General features: G+C 36.4%; 1 protein-coding gene across 50 annotated transcripts in view; it reads right to left on the bottom strand.

Moving 5' to 3' along the window:
* Positions 1 to 21,741, bottom strand: part of CDKAL1 (CDK5 regulatory subunit associated protein 1 like 1) — a 951,913-nt gene that overhangs the window by 567,681 nt on the left and 362,491 nt on the right. The gene's annotated exons all lie outside the window — the stretch shown is intronic.

Below are 21,741 nucleotides of genomic sequence, written 5' to 3'. Positions count from 1 at the left end.
TTTATGTTTTCTATTTAGATAAAAAGGTCTCCAATAATAGTTGTATTAAAGAGCATCAGAGCAGATCCAATCAAAGGCTATCTTTTACAGAACACTCATCTATTACTGATAAATACTCAATTAATAGGCCACCATAGAAGACAACTGTTACTCAGTTAATTCTCCAATTATATCATGTTTATACTACTTTTATAAACTTAAAAAAAAAAGTTTATTAGTAACCAGAAGGGTTTTTTCCTTTTTATTTTGAACAAGGTTAAACTTAATCAAGGTAGTACTATTTATCCCTGGATTTCTTTCACCTAGACTCACGAATAATATTTTGTCACATTCGTGGGCACTGTCTCCACATCCACAAATACATATTTTGTTTTTCTTTGTTTGTCCTGAACCATCTGAGAAATAGCTGCAAACATTATATGGTACTTCACCTCTAAACATGTCATCATATAGTTTCCAAGACCAAGAACATTCTCTCCATATTCTCACAATACAATCACTACCTACCGAACGCTATACAACACTGTAGTTAGAACTCTACGTTTGGCACATGCTGCTTCCTCTGTCTGAAACACATTCCACTCTTCTTTGCATCTGAATACCTCATCTAGGAAACTTTCCTAACCAACCATCCTACTTCGGACACTCCTTTTCTGTGCGTCCAAGCATCTTGTACAAAATTCTGTATCACAATGCATTGTAATTATAAGTTTAACTGTTTGTATCTTCTAATAGGATGCAAGCATCTCCTACGTAGAGATGCAGAAACCTTGTTAATACATTTATGCTTTGGATCTATTATGGTGTACAGCACATAGGAAGTATTACACTCTGGTTCCATCAATCAATGGATTTAATAAGATTGTGATCAGTAAAAATGCCAATTAAGTATAATTCAGATAATGGCTGATAAGCATCTCTTTGTTCCCACACATGTGCATATAAACATACATGTAGGTACATGCACACACACACAGGGTGTAGACAGGAGTGTACAAGGTTCTGCATTAGACAATAAAGAAATATCAAAATGAATTTTCTTTGGACAATATGAAAATGCAGCCTGAATGTTGTAAAGCATGCTGCATAGTTTCTGAACATCCTCAAGTTCTCTATTACCTTATAGTAATCAATGGATAGTATGGCAAGTGAATACAAACATTTTTTACTTAGAGGTAAGACTTTTTACTCACATGTAAGTTCAGATGGATCAACTACCCATAAAACAATTAAACTTTAAAATGATCTTTTTAGTGTTTTAATAATAACAGTTAACAAAGAGATAGTATTTCCAGAGCATCTGACATTGCAATTACAGTTATACATAGAAAAAAAGTTGTTGGCATAAATTGATAATATTGCTGCTAAACAAAAACAGCCTGTTTATTTCTTTTGAAAGGTCATAATCAGATAAAATATTCCTTATTTCCATACTTCTACAAGAATTTGGAAATAACGAAAGCAAAAAACAAACTAAACACCACAAAAGGATGACATGCTTTTTGAAAACAAGGCATCTGACCGCCCCGTCTCTAAAATTGTCCATAAGCCTCAATGAGGCAGATTAAGTTTTCCTCTTTTTTTTTTTTTTTTTTTTTTTGGCTTTTCTAGGGCCGCACCAGCGGCATATGGAGGTTCCCAGGCTAGGGGTCGAATCGGAGCTGTAGCCCCTGGCCTACACCACAGCCACAGCAATGCAGGATCCGAGCCGCATCTGCGACCTACACCACAGCTCACAGCAATGCTGGATCCTTAACCCACTGAGCAAGGCCAGGGATCAAACCCTGCAACCTCACGGTTCCTAGTTGGATTCATTAACCACTGAGCCACTACGGGAACTCCAAGTTTTTCTCTTAACACCAGTGCGTGTTGCTCCATATACTGGCTTTTTAAATACCCTCAGAGAGAATACAGACAACTGCGTCTGTAAGGACCCTCTAGTGTTTCAGTAGGATGTGGGAAGAGATGTTATTTTGTCTTAAAAAAAAAAATTACAACAGGATCAACTCCCGGCAGTATAAACAGTACAGATAAAAAAGGAAATGGGAAGAGGAAAGCAGAAGATACCTAGATGCCTATAATGTAGTACCTATTTTCAGAAAAGACTAATATGAGCTGATTGTGGCTATGGACAGAAATTTATATAGATTCCAAGACACACTTAAAGAGCCACAGAATGGTTTAAAGTGTAAAGGAAAATAAGGAAGAAAAAGATTTTGTGTTATTTTGGCCACTGAACTCAACTGCAGAATGAAGAAGAAACAGAACTTAAATTTTTAAAAGAAGAGAACAATTTTATGACTAATATTTTCTGGTCCTAAAGATCTTTCTCAAAAGTGAACTCCACTGAATATATAGTCAAATAGAACCTGAAATTTCTGTAGTTATAATTAAGGAACTTTTACTTTGAATATAAATCAATATTTCAAGTAGTTAAACATCAAATACAGTTGTTTGTTCTCTATCACATTCTTATGTTCAGTTTGAAGGTACATCAAGTAGGTGTCCTCATACAAATTAACGCCATTCATTCGTCCACTCATTCCTTCACTCTTTCTTCTTCTAGCAAGTATTTGTCAAGTATTATCATGTGCCAGACACTGTTCTACATCTTAGAGAAAAGGTCTCTGCCCTCATGAAATTTATTCAAGTGAGAGACAATAAACTGAGAGATAGAGAATACACTGTCAATTTAAAGTAAATGCTGACAACATGCTGGAGAGCAGGATGAAAGGAATGAGTGATAAAGTGGGTAAGAAAGAACATTGCTATTGTTGACAGGGAATAGTTGAGGAGGACGCATGATGCCACAAAACCTGAATGAACCACATAACAAGCCACGCAGATCAGTGCCCTGAAGAAGAGCACGTGCAGCAGAGGGACTGGAAGTGCCAAGACCCAGATCGAGCATGTTTACAGCTCTCGGGGAACCACAAACTGGTCAGTGTGGTTGGGGTGAAGTGGATGAGGGATGTGTGGTGAAAAGAATTGTAAAATGGGAACCACTGGTGACAGAGCTTGTTGTAAGAGGCTCAAGCTCATTGGGCAGAGTTAAAGGAGCAAAAATTACAGGTTGAGCACCTCTTAACTCCTACATGTGATGAATATGCAAGGTGCGTATTATACTTGCTAGTGAAAGCTCTCAAGAACCCCATGTTTGAAGATACTCTCAAGTTTAAACTCATGAATATTCAAAGCAGTTTGAGAATTCTCAAATCACCCCATTTAGTATATAAGAAGGGACAGGAAAAGAAATAGAAAATGACACTGTCCAGTTTTTCTTTAAAAAATTGGTTAGCTCTTTTTCTGGAGGGGGAATTTATTATAATTGACCAAAATGCATGAAACAAGGCTCACATGTTTAAACAGAAACAAGTAAAAGGAAGCCAAGACCAGTAACATATTTATGCCTTCTACCTGGAAGCACCTAGAGGGAAAGGAAATGGTGCCGGCCTTTTACATCTCCTTTTGCTTCTTCCTTCTTCCCAACCAACAGAGCCTAAGTACCACTACTGGGTCACAGCCCATCACTGAGCATCATTTATGCTGATGTCCAATGAACCAACATGTGCCACAAACTCAAGAGTCCTCAAAGATGGCAAACCACCGCTACATCTTCAGAAAGAAAGACAAATAGTGAAAATAGCATCCTCTCTTATGAAGCGGGAAAATAAGCTCATCTTTAAAAGTCTACTACCCACACACCAAGTAACCATAAAGATGAATAGAATAATTCAGATCAGTTTAACGCTTTTTAACTATAATTAGCAAATGACCAAAAAGTGGGCTAGTGAGTTTTACAACTTGTGCCCTTTCCAGGTACAACATCACAGATCAGAAAATATTGATGCTTTCCGGCAAATAAAAAAGTCAAAAAAGGGAGAAAGAGGTAAGTGCTATCCCTAGATAATGCACGGGTACAGTATGCTCCTAGGACAAAAACATGTTTAAAAGTTTGCAAGTTTTACAGAAAAGCTGATGGTTGTGCCTTGAAAAGAATCAGATACACACCTCAAACATCAAGGATTTAATAGTCAACTACCTCCTCAATTTAAAATTTCTAAGAACAAAGTACTACAAACATCTGCAGGTGGTATTAATAAAAGCTGATTTAGTATATTTACAGCAGAATGACATACATACCAATAATCATCTCTATAACTTGATAGAGCCATGCTAATTAAAACTATATCCACCAACATGCCTGTTTCTATAGAGGAATGTGTAATATCCAGTACAAATTGTGGACTCTTGCCATATTAATAACAACATGTAATTTTAATTAAAAAGAAATAATGTGAGGATTTCCATTTCTATACATGAAGGAGTAAGTGTTACAAGAGTTGTCTTAATGCTATAAACATTAAGCATTAAAATTTGACAAAATATATGAAACAGCAATCATCAGACAAGGAACAAAGGGCAGTGCAGGGCTACGATTTTTGAGAGAACCAAATAAGGTGAGTCCTAAGACTGCCTGTCTTACTGCCTGGAAGCATTTCTTAGGCCTCGGCACAGAAAAGGGAAACCAAAAAGAGCCTGATGATCTTGCTGAGCTGAGGAGACAAAACCAGAATTCAGAGAGCCTCCTTTACAGGGTGAAATATTATCAACGACAGATGTACGGAGATAGAGCTCCAAAGATCAGCAGAAGGCTCCCCAAGTTTCTGGCTGAGCCTACATCAGAGAACCGTAAATCCCAAGGTTGGAAAAAGAATCCTAGGAAATCAGTAGGACACATAATTCCTTGAAGTCACGGAGGAACAGTTTGTGTTCCTAAAAGCCTAACGAAAGACTTCAGAATATGCAAGTCATTGGGTAGAGTTCTTAGAAGGGTATCCGCTTTGGTGGCAGAGGAAAATTTGTGTTAAACTAAAAGCTGCTCTGTACTTATACCAGCAGACCTTAAAAAGAAAACCTCAATAGCAACAACAAATAAAACCAAATGAATTTCAAACAATTTAACTCTAAAACAGAACAAAGTCCAAATCTCTTTCAAAGAACACAATAAAAACCAAAACGAAAATCAAAATTCCTGACATCCAGACAAAAATTACCAGGCGCACAGAACACAAAGAAAATACTGACTATGGTTATCATCAGGAGGAAAATCAATTAATAGAAACAGAGTCACAAAGGACAGACATGATGAAATTAGCTATTGTAAATGCAGTTCATATGCTCGAAAAATGTGAACACAATGAGAAAATAAATAAAAGATTCCAGAAAAAGATGCTACTCAAACTTGTAGAGATGAAAGTGAAAACCTAGTAATAGAAACTATCCAAAATGAAGCAAACAGGCAGAGAAAACTGAGAATAAGCATGAAGAAAATGATACCAAGCCGACTAACACATACATATTTATACTCCTTAAAATAATGGTTGGATTTTTTCCAAATTTGATGAAAACTATAAACTAAAAAGTTAAGAAACTCAATCCACCTCAGTTGAATAAACAAAGAAAACCCCACAAAAGCATATTAAAAATAAACTGCTTTTTTGAAAATAAAGAGAAAATTTTAAAAGCAGTTGAGGATGGGGATGACATTATATACATGCACAGGCATAAAAAAGGCAGAAAACTTCTTGTAAGAAACTATGGCAAACCAGAAAGTAATGGAGAAACACCCTCGAAACACTGAAAAAATGTCCTAGAATTTTGTATTCAATGAAAGTAGAAAAATAGCTGTCCAAAAAAAAAGAAAGAGAAAAAAAGAAAAATAGCTGTCCAATACAAGGGCAAAATAAAGACTTCAGACAAACAAAGAGAGAGAATTTATTACCAGCAGACCACTTCTCTAAAGAATAATATGGATACCTAAGCTCTAGAGCAACCTCCAATCAGTCAATCAATCCAAGAGGTATAACTAACAAGGCAATAGTGGAGATAAAATTGGAATCCTAATACTCAATCCAGAAGAAGGCAGGAAAAGAGGAAAGAATGAACAAGTAAATGACAGAAATGATAATGAATCATTAACTCCAGAGGAGTCAGGAGTGGAAGGGAATCATGGAGAGATATACACAGGAGGCTTCAACATGATAATTCTTTCTTTATTAAAAAAAAAAAAGTCTGAATTGAGTATAATAAAATGTTAGGATCTGTGGCCCAGTGCAGTGGGTTAAGGATCCAGCCTTGCTGCAGCTGTAGCCTAAATCACAGTTGTGGCCTGGATCTGATCCCTGGCCTGGGAACTCTACATGCTGCGGGATAGCCAAAAAAAGAAAAAAAAAAGTTAGGCTCAGATATAGCTGAGATATAGTGCTTGTGTTTAACTGTGTTAATTTCTAGAGTTTTCTATATTTCAAAAAAAGTTTATAGTTTAAATTTTGAATGACAACTAATGATCCCTGTCATTAAATGAACATTGGTAAAGTTCATCTTTTTGTTTCATAAAATACTAGCAGCTAAATCAACCAAGGAAGCCCAGCCAGTTTGTTTAAAAATAAGTGTTTCTATAAGCATAATAAAGTGAAATAACATTTATTAAATTCTGCTATGTGAAGCTAATCTAGGTAGATGGTATTCAATATTTAAAAATAGAATGTTAATTCTTCTCTAGCCTAAGGAGAAAACAGAACGCCATTTGAAAATAACTACCTCATGGGGGAAAAATGATAATTTCTTACCACCAATAATTCAACGTTTCAAAGAAAGATAAAATATAGTTAGTTGGTGACACTGGAGAAAACAACAAACCAATAGCTCTGTTGACCTTGTCCTCTTCTTTGCCCTCATTATTCCAATTTGGGGTTCTCCAGTTTTCAGCCAGACATACAAATTTAATTGCCTTATTAGAAAATGACAAAAGACTTTATTCACTTTATTTTACAAATACAGACTCTGAAGACCAGAAAGGTTATGCAACTTGCCTAATGTTACAATAACCAGTGGCAGAGCAGGGATAGGAATTACTCTCTTAACTTTCAAGGAAGGAATTCCAACATAATTCTTGCTATGCCAATTCGGTGACCCAAAGAAGACACCTATAAAACTTTAGCTATAATTATGACAACATAAGAAGTACCAATTAAAATCCCCAAAGAAAGAAAGCTTTAATGGCATTAGAAATAAGAGATGACTGAAGAAATCAAAACAATGCATAAATAATGTAAGAGTATAAGCCTGCACCCTACTGAACACTTAAAATGTGACTACTGCAAACTGAGATATTAAGTACAAAGGATTTGAAAACTAACTATGAAAAAAAAGAATGGAAATATCTAAAGAATTTTTCAGATTGATTATAAAAGAAATGATTAATTTTTTGATATATTGGGTTAGTTGAAATATAAAACAAACTATTTTTTCTAACTTTTCTTAATGTAACTATAGAAAATTTAAAACTATGCAGAGTTCCCGTCGTGGCGCAGTGGCTAACGAATCCGACTAGGAACCATAAGGTTGCGGGTTCGATTCCTGCCCTTGCTCAGTGGGTTAAGGATCCGGCATTGCCGTGAGCTGTGGTGTAGGTCACAGATGCGGCTTGGATCCAGCGTTGCTGTGGCTTTGGCGTAGGCCGGGGGCTACAGCTCCGATTTGACCCCTAGCCTGGGAACCTCCATATGTCATGGGAGCGGCCCAAGAAATGGCAAAAAGACAAAAAGAAAAAAAAAAGAGAGAACTGAAACAACTGACATGAACTTTAATTCATTAATAAGGAGTATTTTCTTCTAAATAAGAGAAACCGAAAATTCTGCACAGTTAGATGATTGATAATATGTATAAGATGCTATACACCATACATTTTATATTTCATTTGCTTATGTCTGTTTTTGTTTGTGTTGTTTTCTTAAAGTCTACAAAATATTAAATATATAAAATATGCCATCAGCAAACTCCCAATTCTCCTACAACCATTTTGTATGTTATGTTTAAGTCATCTTTTTCAGGCACATTTTATATATTAAAAAAGCAAGATTACTCTATTTAAGCTATACTCAAAAGTTCCTTAAATCTTTAATTCTCATCACTATATATATATACGTATATATTGTGTATATATATATATTTTTACTACAAATAGCATTTCCCAACTTTGATACATTCAAAGGTCTACACATTGCCTCTAGTTGTAAACCATTATTTATCTTATGATTAAAAATGAGGAAGCAAACACAGAAAATGGGAGAGACACATGACACATCTATCACTAATTAACACATGAGTTAAAAAGAAATTCTTACAGCAGAAATTGACAAAACATTGTAAATCAACTATAATAAATGTTTTTAATAAAATAAAAAAATAAAATAAAAAGCTCCTAATTTCCAAGTCTGACTTACACAACTTTTCTTCTTGGGAGAAAAATGATGCATCACTGAAGCACTCATGCTAACTCAAAAATAACCAACATCCCTCCATGCATCAGTTCCCCTCCATGAAGACATTACAATGAAATGATCCACCTTTTCCTCCATTCTTGAAGCCAATACATTACTGCGATAATTTTCTAACTATGGAGAAATGATTTAAAAAGAAATTAGAGTACTTATGGTAACTGCACTGGTCCAAACTCAGTCAATTACAGCAAAATCATTGTTCTTTTTTTTAGAAGTTGGTTAAGTTCCTTAAATGCTTTAATTTACCTCTATTAAGTCTGCAAAATCTCTTCCAGGAAACACAATTTCCATATTTCAAATGGGTTCATTTAAATATTCTTTAAAAAAAAAAAAAACCTGTGGGGGGAAAAATTCTTATTTTGTATGCTGAAATTTCCTAGTTCTTTTGTGTGACTTCAGCTGGATGGGGATTAAGCTGAGGTCCTAGAGATGGTCTCTTTCATTTATTGCTTATTTTAAAGATTTTGAACAGTTTGCATGGGCGGTAATTTCCTCAGGGAATAGCAAAGGAGGGAGGAACAGGCAGAAGGAAATATGGAGAGAAATATCTCTTTCTAACATACCACAATTTATTTTTAATTAGGTTTATTGTGCACTGTGTCTCTACTCCACCTCCAACTAGGAAGAAAGCTACAGTAAGGTTGAGAGTTTCACTTGTTTTGTTCACTGATGTTATCTCCTCTCCTGCAATAGACCAGTACCTGAGACTTCATGGGCATCCAGTGAATATTTGTTGGCTGAATTATTCAATTAATTAAAAAACAGGAGGAAAGGAACACATGAAGCAGTTGAGAAGGAGGAGATACAGAGATAAGCACGTGTGGGAATGAACTGGCAGCCCACAAGTGCAGTTCTCAGGCTTGTCAAAGTTGCAGGAACATAAGAAGGTCAGAATATTTCAAAGAGAACACAAAATATAGATGTCTTTTCCACTGTAGCAAGAACCGCGCAATCAGACAACACCTAAAATATATTGTTCCCATGTATTTAACAGGATAAACTATGAAACCAATGGTAGAAATAATCATAATAAACTGTTTGAGCTTCAGCTATTACATGTTTTCTACTGATGCACTAATTTGTCATCTTTCATACACGCAGCCAAGTAGAGGGTAGCTATCAAAACAATGAGAAAAAGTTTTCTGAAAAATACTGATGATTGAGAAAATTCTACCCATTAACTTAATATTTTTCTTTTGAAATGAGGAAAAAGAAGACAGCATTATTTTAATAGGAAAAAAAAGCAGAGTTTCCCCAGAGAATCATTTCAAGATCATACGTTTATATAGGAGTACACTTTTTTCAGTTCCAATAGAACTCCACACATTTGAAATATAGAAGATCAAGGCAAAAGATAATACCCCAAAAGAGAAAGCACAACTGGTGACCAGATCTTGAGTTGCAGTGTCATTTTCCCATAAAACAGTAATGGTCACTTGGAGAAATGGTAGTTTCTAGGACTGGCATAAAGTAAAGCACAAGATGAGCCTGAAACATTTTCTGGTGCCAGAGAGTAAGAAAATGCTTTAAAAAATGGTTAGTATATCAAAAGAACACAGGAGCCAATTTGAAGAAACTCTCAATGGCCAATCTAGGACAATTTGAGCAATAATATAAGTAATGGCAGTAATGGAATTTGGAGTATGGAATAAATCTCATGAATCCATATTTACATAAATATTTTAAAACAATAAGTAGGGGACAATGCACAGTTCTTTCTTATAATTCCAACTACTAATTGTAAAGGGAAAGATTAAAAATAAAAATTACCAACTGGCAAACACCATAGTAATAATCACTGGAGGGAAGAATCATCAATGAAAAAGTTAGTGGCAAAAATATGAGGAGAAACAGATTATTTGCATAGCCTTGTAGTATACCCCAATAGGATACTAACTGAGAAAACTTCACAGTGGAGAAACTTGGCAGCTACCACCTTCATTAAGTGATAAAAAGTAACCCCACCTGTAAGGAGGCTGCTCAGCATCATGTATCTGGATGCCTTGAAAAGTGCCCATCCCTTCAGTGGTATTCTTGCCAAAAATACATAATCTTAATTTAATCATGTAGAAACATCTGACAAACCCAAATTAAGAGAGGTTCTTGTAAATAACTGGTTGGTAACTTCAAAAATGTCAACATTCTGAAAGATAAAACAAGGCAAAGGTACTGTGCCCGACTGGAGGTGAGAGTCGGGAGATTTAACTACATGTAAGAGGAGACCCTGGACTGGATCCTGGACCACAGAAAGGGTTTTAGAGGGGCAATGGCTGAAGTCTAAATAGGGCCTACAGATTACATAATAGTACTACAGCAGAGGTAATTTCTGGTGTTGGTCAATGAACTGCAGTCATGTAAGGTATTAACATTTGAGGAAAGTTGTTTGAAGACTAAATGTGAACTCTCAACTTTTTTTTGCAACATTGTCTAAGTCGACTTATTTCAAAAGAAAACTTAAAAAGCAAGAAGATCAAGGCAGGGTATTGGTTAGCAGGAGAAAAGACTCAGTGTTTCTGAAACCTTTGCTTACTACTGCTTTATTGCAAAGGCTTCAGGTGAAGTTTAGGTAGGGCAGACCCAACCCAGTCTTTGTCTAATGCAAATCAAGACCCAGTTCCCTGGACAATGAAGACAGATTCCTGATTAGAGCAGCTAATGTGAGGCTGCTTCTACAAATTATCCCCCTTATTAAAAAATCCATTAAATGAACAGAATCGGAAGAACTCTTCTTCGGAAGGTAAAAATCTTCACACACTATGTACATCAAGAAGAAAAATGTGGGGGTTCCCGCTGTGGCTCTGAAGTAAGGAACCAAACTAGTATCCATGAGGACATGGGTTCAATCCCTGGCCTTGCTCAGTGGGTTAAGGATCTAGCATGCCTGTGGACTGTGGTGTACACCGCAGATGCAGCTCAGATCCTGCACTGCTGTGGCTGTGGCATGGGCTGGCAGGTGTAGCTCTGATGTGATCCCTAGCCTGGGAACTTCCATACAATCTGGGAAAAGCAAGCTGTAGCAAATTATAGGCGAGTCCCGTTGTGGGGAGCCGGGGTTGGGGCAGCTGTGTTTATGAGCAAGGAGTGCAAAGAGGGGGCTCTCCAGCTAGAGTCTGAGCAGTAAATTCATTGGTTTAAGGAGAGGGAGCTATATTTGGGGATGTTTACAAGATATTTATAATATAACATCAGGAGGTAAGTCTTGGTCTTGCGTAAATCACATACTTATGAGAAATCATTCTTTTGGTTAAGTTCCGTTCTCACAGTGCATGAGTAAGCTTCTCCATTCCGTATCCTCTGGTTTTATTTTATTTTTATTTTTTGTCTCTTTTAGGATTGCACCTGTGGCATATGGTGGTTCCCAGGATAGGGGGCGAATCGGAGCTGCAGCAGCTGGCCTACACCACAACCACAGCAACACCAGATCCGAGAGGTGTCTGCGACCCACACCACAGCTCATAGCAACGCCGGATTTAACCTACTGAGTGAGGCCAGGGATCGAACCTGTGTCATGGATGCTAGTCAGATTCGTTTCCACTGAGCCACGAGGGGAACTCCCTCTGGTTCCATTTTAGCCTGAAATCCTTTCATAGTACTTACTGATCCCTGGTCTTTTCAAACTACTGTTATCAGTACCACTCTGAACATTACTGGCGTACAGTAAGGAGCTAACTGCTTTACTATTTAAAATTTTTTTTAAAAAAATTTAAAATGAAAAATCAATCTAGATTATAGAAACCTCTATTGATCACAGAACTGCTGTCAGCGACACAAACAGCTATTTTAATATAAAAAGTCCTCGAATGACAAAATATGCAAATTATCTTTATGTAAGAAATATACCAAATATTCTAAGATTCAGAGTGCTTAAAAATATTCACCCAACTGGGATGATTTCAGATTAAAGAAAATAAGGACTGTGTAATTATATACACTTACCTTGACAAATAGAAAGCAATCTGTGATTAGAACATAGCAATTAGTTACAAAATGCTTCACATGGATTTAATTACCCATCAGTCTACATGTAGCTTAATTACTTTTATCTCATTGCATCGGTAAAAGATTTCTGCCTGAGGCAACTGCCAGTCATATATTTATAAGGCTTCTAGACTTTACAGTGAATACATTATAACACTCAGGCAAATGTGCTAAAGTTACAGTTGCAGAGACATTCTTAATTTTGAGTTTCTAGTTTTCGAACATAAACGTCTCATCACTGTCTTACAGTCAACTCTCCTAGCTTTGACATCGACAGTGTCACCTATTTGGCTATATAATGTTGTTGACTAAAACATCATTTCTGTTTATTCTACCAGTAAGAGGCAGAAGGAAAGACTTTTAGAACCAAAACAAGTATCCCACTGCCCTGAGGCAAAGGGTACTATATTCTCACGGGTTAGGGAAACACCTAAATTCCGAAAGGAGATGACCCCTCTTTCAGGATAAATGAGGAAAGTCCTTTTACTCTGTGCTACTCTGCTAAGTTTGGAAAGATGGTGGCTTCCTGGGATGGAGAGAGAGAGAGAGAGAGAGAGAGAGAGAGAGAGTGTGTGTGTGTGTGTGTGTGTGTGTGTGTGTGAGAGAGAGAGAGAGAGAGAGAGAGAGAGAGAGAGAGAGAGCAATTGAAAGAGAGATTTAGAGTGGGAAGCACTGCCTTCCATTTTTATTGCCTTAGGAAGACATGTTTTGAAATCCAGCCAACCATGGTTTGATTCCTAGGAACTTTCCCGATTAATTCAGTATCTTTGGGGGAGTTATTTACCTGACTTTCAGATAAATAATAACCATCTCACATAACTGTTAAATTCAGTAAGACAAAAATATCTAACAGAGGGTTTCACTAGCTAGTGTCCAACAAAAAAAAAATGAACACCATTTGCTCGGTTCCCTTAGGACGGGTCTGTGAGGATTACCTGGATTCATCTGATAAAAGGGTCTCTTTGGAACTAAGTAGAGAAGTACCCTCTTTTTTTTGGGGGGGGGGAATATTTTTCATCTTGGTTAGAAAATTAGATTAAGAAGTGAGTAAGATTTTTAAAACTCTGGAATCTGATAGTAGGAGACTCTGGCCTCATTCTACTTAGAACCACTGAAGAAACTGCCATTTGTTAGGAAGGCAGGTCTTTGAGCCAACTTCAACTTCAACTCAATTTACCAAGATCTACTGAGGTTTCTTTTAGGGCTCACAAGTCATTGAGTATCCCTCTGTAATTTCCTTTTTTACTCAAATCCGAATTTCTTCTGCTTCTCCTTAAATACATACAAAATCAACAAGAAAATAGGTCTCAAGGGCTACGGTGTTTAAGAAGCACTTAAGCACGTTAAAAATTCAAGCAGGGTGAGCAAGAGTCTTATGAAGTAGGTATGGGTTGATGTCTGAGACCAAGTACTCTGGTGATAACTGATAACCAACCACAATGGAGAAACACTAGGTTAGGCTTCCTCTGAGTATAGAGAAGCAACAATTAAGGACATTAACAAAATTTTAAAAAAGAGAGAGAGAGAAGATTTTCAAACCTTTTCAAGACTTTAAAATTTCCTTTCTTGAATTTAGTTAACATTCACACTATCATTTCATACTTCCCAATTACTGATCCCCAAAAGGAAAAGAGGCTCCAGATCCTTAAAGAGAGTTTGCAAGTGGTTCATGTGTCCCCATGATGTATAGGCTGTTCATTACAATGGAAAGAAACACAGAATTGAGAGAGAGAAAATGTGATACAATGGCAAGATTCTATGGTTAGGTGTAGGCACAGAGAAAGATCTCAGTATGTGTGATGCAAATGTGGAGGGAATCTACACTGTAAACTCAATCCCCTGAAGGCTTTATGAATTTCTACTTCCTTATCTGTAAACTTCAAAGTGAGCAGTACACAGTAGCTGCTCAAAACGCATTTGGAGGCTCTTATAGGTCAGGGAATGTGTTATAGTCCTTTAAGTGCTCCCAGTTCATCATGCAATGACCACAGCACATAATAACTACTTAACTAATGTTTGCTAAAGGAAGGAAAGGGATGGGACAGAAAAGAGGGAAATGCTTCAAATACTTAACCTTCTAGGAAAGGGCAAATTTTTTTCAAAACAAATTTTTCCAATATTTCTGTGAGTAGGAAATCATGTTTTAGAAAGTCGTCTAAAGATAATCAGATTCCACAGAGACAAATGCCACCACACATTAAAAAACACCCCTCCTCCAACTGTACTTCAATCTTTTTGTGTAGCTTGTCCCATAGTTCTTAGCCAGAAACAGAAAAATAGCTTTGTTTGGAGAAAGCCAGCTGCCAGACCAGGTTCTAATACCCTGGGTTGGCCTCTTATTAGCCAGTGACAATGACCACATTAAAATCTTTATGTCTTGCTCATAAAGGGAGGCATAGTTACACTGGATTGTGACAGTTCAATGACAGCAAATTTCTAGTAAAGAATTCAGCACAGGACCTGACATCCAAAGGCCAATTACTAGGTAGGTATAGTTAGTCCTCAAAACTCAAGAGTCTTCAAAGATGAATTATTAACTAGAAAAACTATATATAAACATATTATATATACATATATATGTATCCATATAAATGTATATCCCTATGAATCAGTATAGCAGAGATGCTCATGTTATAGCTTGGGTTAGAATTCTGGCTCTACCATTTGCTAGCTGGGTATAGCCTTGAGTAAGTTGAAAACATGACTCAGAGCTTAGGTTTCCTTAGCTGTGAGATGAAGATAATCATACCCATATCTCACAGAGGTGATATAAAGATAAATGAGATAATCCATGCAAAGCAATCTGCACTCTGCTTGGCACAGAGGAAACCACAAATGCCAGCAACTGTTATTACCATGTGCAATGCCAAAGTAACAATGAGGGGATATGGATCTTTTCAGGTCTCAACCTGGGTTTTGTTTGCAGAACCAGGGGCCATTGCCTTTGAAAAGTGGAAATAACAATATGTTTGCCAAGGCATTTGAGTTACACTGAATTTCCATTTGGAGAAGAAAACTACTTCTTTGACAGTAAAGTTACAATAAAAAGGATAATTGTGGCATAGCCTGTTCAGACCTACATGCAGAAATTGCCCCATTTGCAAATGGGAACTACCCAAGCACAGAAATAGAGCTTGATTCGGGGCTTTAAAAACAATAAAGTTAATTAAAAGAAAAAAATACTTTTTATAGAGTTCAAAAACAAGTTAATTTTTCTCAAATTCACACTTATAGTGTTAACAGTCAAGGAGTTAAAAAAGCAATGAAATAAATGCTTAGAACCACTTCAACTGACTTCTTTTAAACAGCTTTCATTAGTTTGGTGTGAGTCTGCTTTTTAATTCATTAAATGTTTTTAAAATGAGATTTGCTGTTTTAATGCAGCTTTTCTTGGCACTTTTTGTCAGGAAAGAAGTCTAGAAATTAGACTTTTGATCTGGAAAATTCAAACCAACTTGAAAAATTTTTTTTGGAAATGAACTTTATGAAGATGAGTTAAAACTAAAGGAAAAAATATAATTTCAGAATATTTAAACAAGTATTCAAACTAGAGCTGACATCCCTTAAAAAAATAATGTGTCAAACCTCTACCCTTTTCCCCTTGTATTCTTTGGGGTCCAAAATGGAGATGCTGACTTGAGTTAGTCCTTGGATGATCTGGAGGAAGGGGTCACCAGCAGCTCACCTGCCAGGAGGAAAAACACACCTGCCACTGACTGCTGAGGTGGATAGGGACAGCTCTGCAGTCAAGGCTGGTGTGAGCCAACAAAATAAAAATCAAAAATTTAGCCTATGCTCTGTCTGTGACAAAACAAACCCCAAAACCAGATTTTGATGATTATGAATATTCAAGGCCAAACACAAGCAAAAGTCACTGTTACTGATATCAAAATAATCAGAAAGAGTTTAAACAGGATTAACAGGAAATATCCAATCTGTGATCATTCCTTCCTCACGAGTAACTGACTGCCCTTGTTAGAACATCCCTCCCCACTGCCTTCATCACTGCATCTTACTTTCCCTACGACTGCTCTGGCTGGAGACCCCCTTTCCTCTTTGGGGTTCTCTCCTCCACTGGGCTGCACTGGTAACTGTTATCCTTGTCCCCAAGGCTAGCCTTTATTATCAGAAAGAATAGGATAGTTATCTTTACATGTCCTCTCCTCAGGAAGACCTGGAGTACTCCTAGAGAAAACTGAACAAATGAGTGGTCGTGTACATTAAAACCATTTGTTGTCACTACCCTCACAGGAAGGTTATTTCACTTTAACTGGTGCCTTTAAGGAACCCTCCTTAGTATATGGACCTACCAAGATTTATTCAGCGAATTCCAGAAAGAGGAGAAGCTGCATTTCCACTTAATAGGGTTAAATTAAGCAGGGGAGGAGTTGTTACTTTCTCTTACAAGATGTGATGACTACTGGCTGGCTTCTATTTACAAAATTTCAAGCCAAGATGGAATTCAAAGCTATATCCCTGAGATAGAGTCCAAGTCTCTAGCTCATATGTATTCTGGGTTGAATAGATTTTTGTAGGCAAAAGATCTGTAATTTTTCTCAATTCCAGGTTCTGGGCATCTAACTAAACCACAGGGACAGTCTGTGGTATGAGAAAGGTTTTTAACTGCAGCTCTTCCAATCATACCTCTTTTTAATAAGTCACTAGATTTTGCTAGCTCTCCGTTTCTTCAGCTGGAAGATAAAGAGGTTAGATCAGGCTTCTCAGCTCAACTTTTTTGGGTGGGAGATTCCCTTTGACAAAGATGAAGTTACGGCATTGATGGAAGTCATTTCCAGAAACAAGCCACAAACAACCTTTTGCTTGATATTTCATGGGATTCATAGATTCCTGAAAGCATGTGTGTAGAAGAATCCCTCGACTGTATATTAAAATGTGATGCTACAGTACATACACTAACAAATCACTAAAAAAATTAAACATACAAAGATAGACATTTTTTATCACTAGATAATCAGTTGCTTCACATCCCCACTAAATAACTGTTGGACAATTAGTTGAAAAATACCAATCTAAGTAAGGGGACTAAAGTTGCCAGACTACCTATGTATCTACACATACCCACGCTGTCTGTGTAATTGTAAAATAATCACTCTATCAGCCAAGGATGGCCCCTGTTGATTGGCAAGTGACTTAAGTACAAGTCATGATTTCCCTCTGGCTTAGACTTTCAAAGCTTTCACCAAACATTAATGAAATACTTGGTTAAAATAAAAATAAATTTTTCAGAGATAGTAATTTCCCTTTTTACATCAGACACAGACTTCACTTAGAAAAAGAATAAGAGTGGTGCTTAAGAAGGAAGCATCTCAACTATCAACGGTCAAATGAAACAGTTTTAATAATAACGTTCTAAGATTTTAATAAAAATTGAGATTTAATTTTTATATTCAGTAAGCTCCTATTGAAGAGAGTAAATTTTATGATGACTATTAAGAAAAGTAATGTAATTAAGATATAGAGTTCTTCCAAGTTTAAACTCAAAGACATCATCATTCGCAAGGGAAAAAAATAACCACTATTCCTGGTTAACATTTTTTTGTCTTTCTAGGGCCACACCCACGGCATATGGAGGTTCCCAGTCTAGGGGTCTAATCAGAGCTGTAGCCACCGGCCTACGCCACAGCCACAGCAACGCAGGATCTGAGCCAAGTCTGCAGCCTACACCATAGCTCATGGCAACGCCGCATCTTAACCGACTGAGCAAAGGCCTGGGATCGAACCTGCAACCTCACGATTCCTAGCTGGATTCATTAACCTCTGTGCCATGATGGGAACTCCTGGTTAACCTTTTTGATAAATAACCACTGTTTAGCCTTACTGGTAACCAAGGCAAAGAGTAAAGCAAAAAAGCACATCCCTGCCTTAGGAAACCTGTGATGTGATTCCCAGGGTATCCTTCAAGTTCCAGAATTCCAGAGTGTAGGACATAACTTCTTGTCCAACATTGGTCAAAAATTTGATTTGCTACTTATCTTTGCTATTGTGGTTAAAAATCAATGAAAAAGTTATATTAATGCAAAACAGGTGTACTCCTATTGAATTATTAATAGGCAATACACCTGTAAATGTTTTTGTTCACCATTCTTCACTGCCCTTGCAAAGAATTTCAAAATGGGAGGTGCTGAAGCATGAAGACTGTTTGCAGCCATTGCTTTTTGAAATCGCAGTGCTGGGAATTGGTGGAATTCTTGCTTCCTTGGGTTCTTATCAGACACTGAACTTTCTTTGAAAGCAGACTATAAATTCACAAGGGGATTCCCTGCCTTCAATCAAGGAAATGTTTAAAACGACCCCCATCTGCCATTTTAATGTATTCTTCTCAAAGACTGCTATAAATATTTAATATAAGAAAGGCACTGTTTAAACACAATGAATAGCTTATGAAATTAAAGTTGGCTGACGGATTACACTGTGTACATAATACACTGTAAATAATGACAAGGAAAATATGAGCCACATTACTAACCTTCTCTTGGTTCTCTTGACATTTCTTAAGGAATATGCAAAAGACACTTAGATGTGAAGGTCAGTCTAATTGACATCAAAGGATGACTAACTCTATAGAACCATTCTATTCTTGACTCCCTGTGTAACACATTGATACATTACCTCACTGAATGGACCACACAGATTTTTCCATTTCTCAAGAAATCTGAGCCAGCTAACTATTTTCAAGAAAGTCAAAGAACTAGGAAGGGTGCTGTGCATCTAATCTCTAGTTTAATCTCTGGTCTTCAAACAGGAACCAACACTAACATTAGACCACTCTATGAAAGACATTCAATACACGTTTATCAATTCAGTACACACTTATTCCTGGATGCAGTTATATACTGTATTCAAAATTTCTAAGAATAGGTTCTCCTTTTCCCTTCTGGTATTACTGTAACAACCAACTTGCATATTGCCCACTCTCATTAATATCCATTTTTTTATTATTAAAGTATAGATGATTTATAATGCTATACCAATTTCTGCTGGACAGCAAAGTGACCCAGTCATACATATATATACATTCCATTTTTTAGCTGCTGGTGGAATGTAAATTGGTACAACCACTATGGAAGACAGTATGGAGAACTAAACAAAGAACTACCACGTGACCCAGCAATCCCACTCCTGGGCACAGGGCCAGAAGAAACACTATAGTGCAAAATATACATGCACCCCTATGTTCATAGCAGCACTATTCATAATAGCCGAGACCTGTAAATATCCATTTCTTCTTACTTTCTTTTAGCAGAAGTGGAGAACAGCTGGTATCTCTTCTTCTTATAGCTCTTAATCTCTCGATTCTTCATTCAAATCAAACCATTTCAATTTCTTTTAATTTTTCTAAGGTCTCGTCTTCTAACCCATTTTCACTGAATCTCACCAGAGTGTACTAGAAGAATTATTTCTCAGTACTTAGATAGTTTACCCCAAAGTAATGTTAACTCTTACAAGAACAGCATAGCCTTGGCTCATCTAAGTGAGTGGCCCAGATTTTTTTTCCTGCCTGCAGGGTTAGTGACGAGTCTCAGTTCTTTACAGTTCTACATACTATACTCCTATTGATATTTTGAAACAAATCATCTAAAGTTACCTTAGATTCCTCTATTCTCTTGACACCACCAATTTCTTCCATATTGATGTAATTTATCAATACTCTCTGCATGTTTTTCATTCCATTTACTAAATAAAGTGCAAAACTGTTATAGGCTAATGGTATCATCTCTAGAAAACCATCCTCAGGCTATTAGCAGAGCTCTGTAGAATATTCTTCAATATGTGTGAGTGCATCTTTCTAAAATTTTTATGGGGAAAATATAAGGGAACTTGTCAAAATTTTCATTTATGTCTAAATAGCAAACATTCATTTCTTTCCACATTTTTAGAATTGCCATCAGCGTATCATAAAAGAAAGAAACAAAATTGATTGCAAGTATTCTTCAAAATGTTCTAGTTAACTAACATTATCGGCTGGATATTTTGACTACTGGCTGAGGTTCTAGTATCTTCACAATTCTTATCAACAGTATGATTTATATATATATATGTCTATGTAAAAGATGGTTACTGTATATAATGGAATCTAAGACAATAATGTAAAATATGACAAGATATGTAAGATATACTTTTTTGGTATGTGTCAATTAAATATTAATAAAGCTGGGGAAAAAGAAAATACACTTTAAAAATGTATTTCTAAGGGAAAAAAACCCATAGGATGCTTCCAAGTAATTATAAAATTCCCTCAATTATAAGATGCATCTTCATTTAGATGTAAAATGATATGTAAGCGCATCCTCATTTTAACGTAAATCAATGCATCCAAAAATTACCTAAACAAAGTATTGTGGACTTTTTCTCTTATAACACTATATCCCTGCAATAAGTACATCTCATGAGAACATCACTAATGTATTTATAACGTTAACTAGAGAGTTAACTATTTAACATAACAAGTCAGTGTGCCTCTAAACCAATTTATTAGAATTCTCAACACTTCAAATGCCTAAATTTTATGTACGTGCTTTTCCCCTCTAAATACCTTTTAAAATCATTTTATCTTTTTTATAAGTTCTAGTCTGCCTTAATAAAACATTTCTGAGTCAAATAACCACCCCACCTAATAAACACACTTGTGCCTAATGCTTAACTTAAGACATATTTATAAATTATACTATTCATTCATTTTAATAGATCAGCTCAAATGGTATATAGATGCAGCTGAAATTACAAACCATTTGGTAAATGACGGAAATTTCTGTGCATTATTTAGACTCACTGAAACAGCCTACTTATGCAACGAAGAAAAGCTTCCAAAGTGAGAGTCATTGCTTGAATAAAGTTAAGCTCCAAATCCAACGGCCATTTCTCTATTCTCTTCCCAGTCTAAAATCAGATCTTATAAACTGCAGGCTATTTTCCTGGATGAAAAAGCATGGAGTTGTTTGACTCAAACAATTAAAGCCTAATATTGAATGCAATGCACAGGGAAATTAAGGAACTCAGAGTTTAACTTCAACTTACCCTCACCACTCTTCATAGTAACTTACCAGTCATTTTCCACAAAATATGGCACACACACGCTACTAGATGTTACTAGATCACTATCCTGGTCTATAACTCCTGTTTTTCCCAGGTGAGGTCATTGTTTTATGTTCCTCCCTGGGCCCCACCCACACCTCCCAACAATCAAAAATACTGAAGAAGGTAAAGAAAGAAAAACGTCAAAAAACACCATTTCTTTATAGCCTAAAATACAAAAAATTTTTACAATGCTTCTGTTTATGTCTACATTTTGAATATGTAATTCATTATGGCAGGTGAAGCAGACCTTTCCAGTGTTGGTGGGGCAATGATTTATTCAACAAAGCATGTTCTCCAAATAGCAAGAGAGGACTGAAAGAAG

This window comes from Sus scrofa, chromosome 7 (assembly GCF_054392235.1).
Source record: "Sus scrofa isolate SSC_HxYL_T2T_F1_AM1 chromosome 7, Sscrofa_HxYL_maternal_Yorkshire_Landrace_v2.0, whole genome shotgun sequence".
Taxonomy (NCBI): Eukaryota; Metazoa; Chordata; class Mammalia; order Artiodactyla; family Suidae; genus Sus; species Sus scrofa.
The sequence above is the reverse complement of the archived record's forward strand: the minus strand, read 5'-3'. Positions and strand labels throughout refer to the sequence as shown.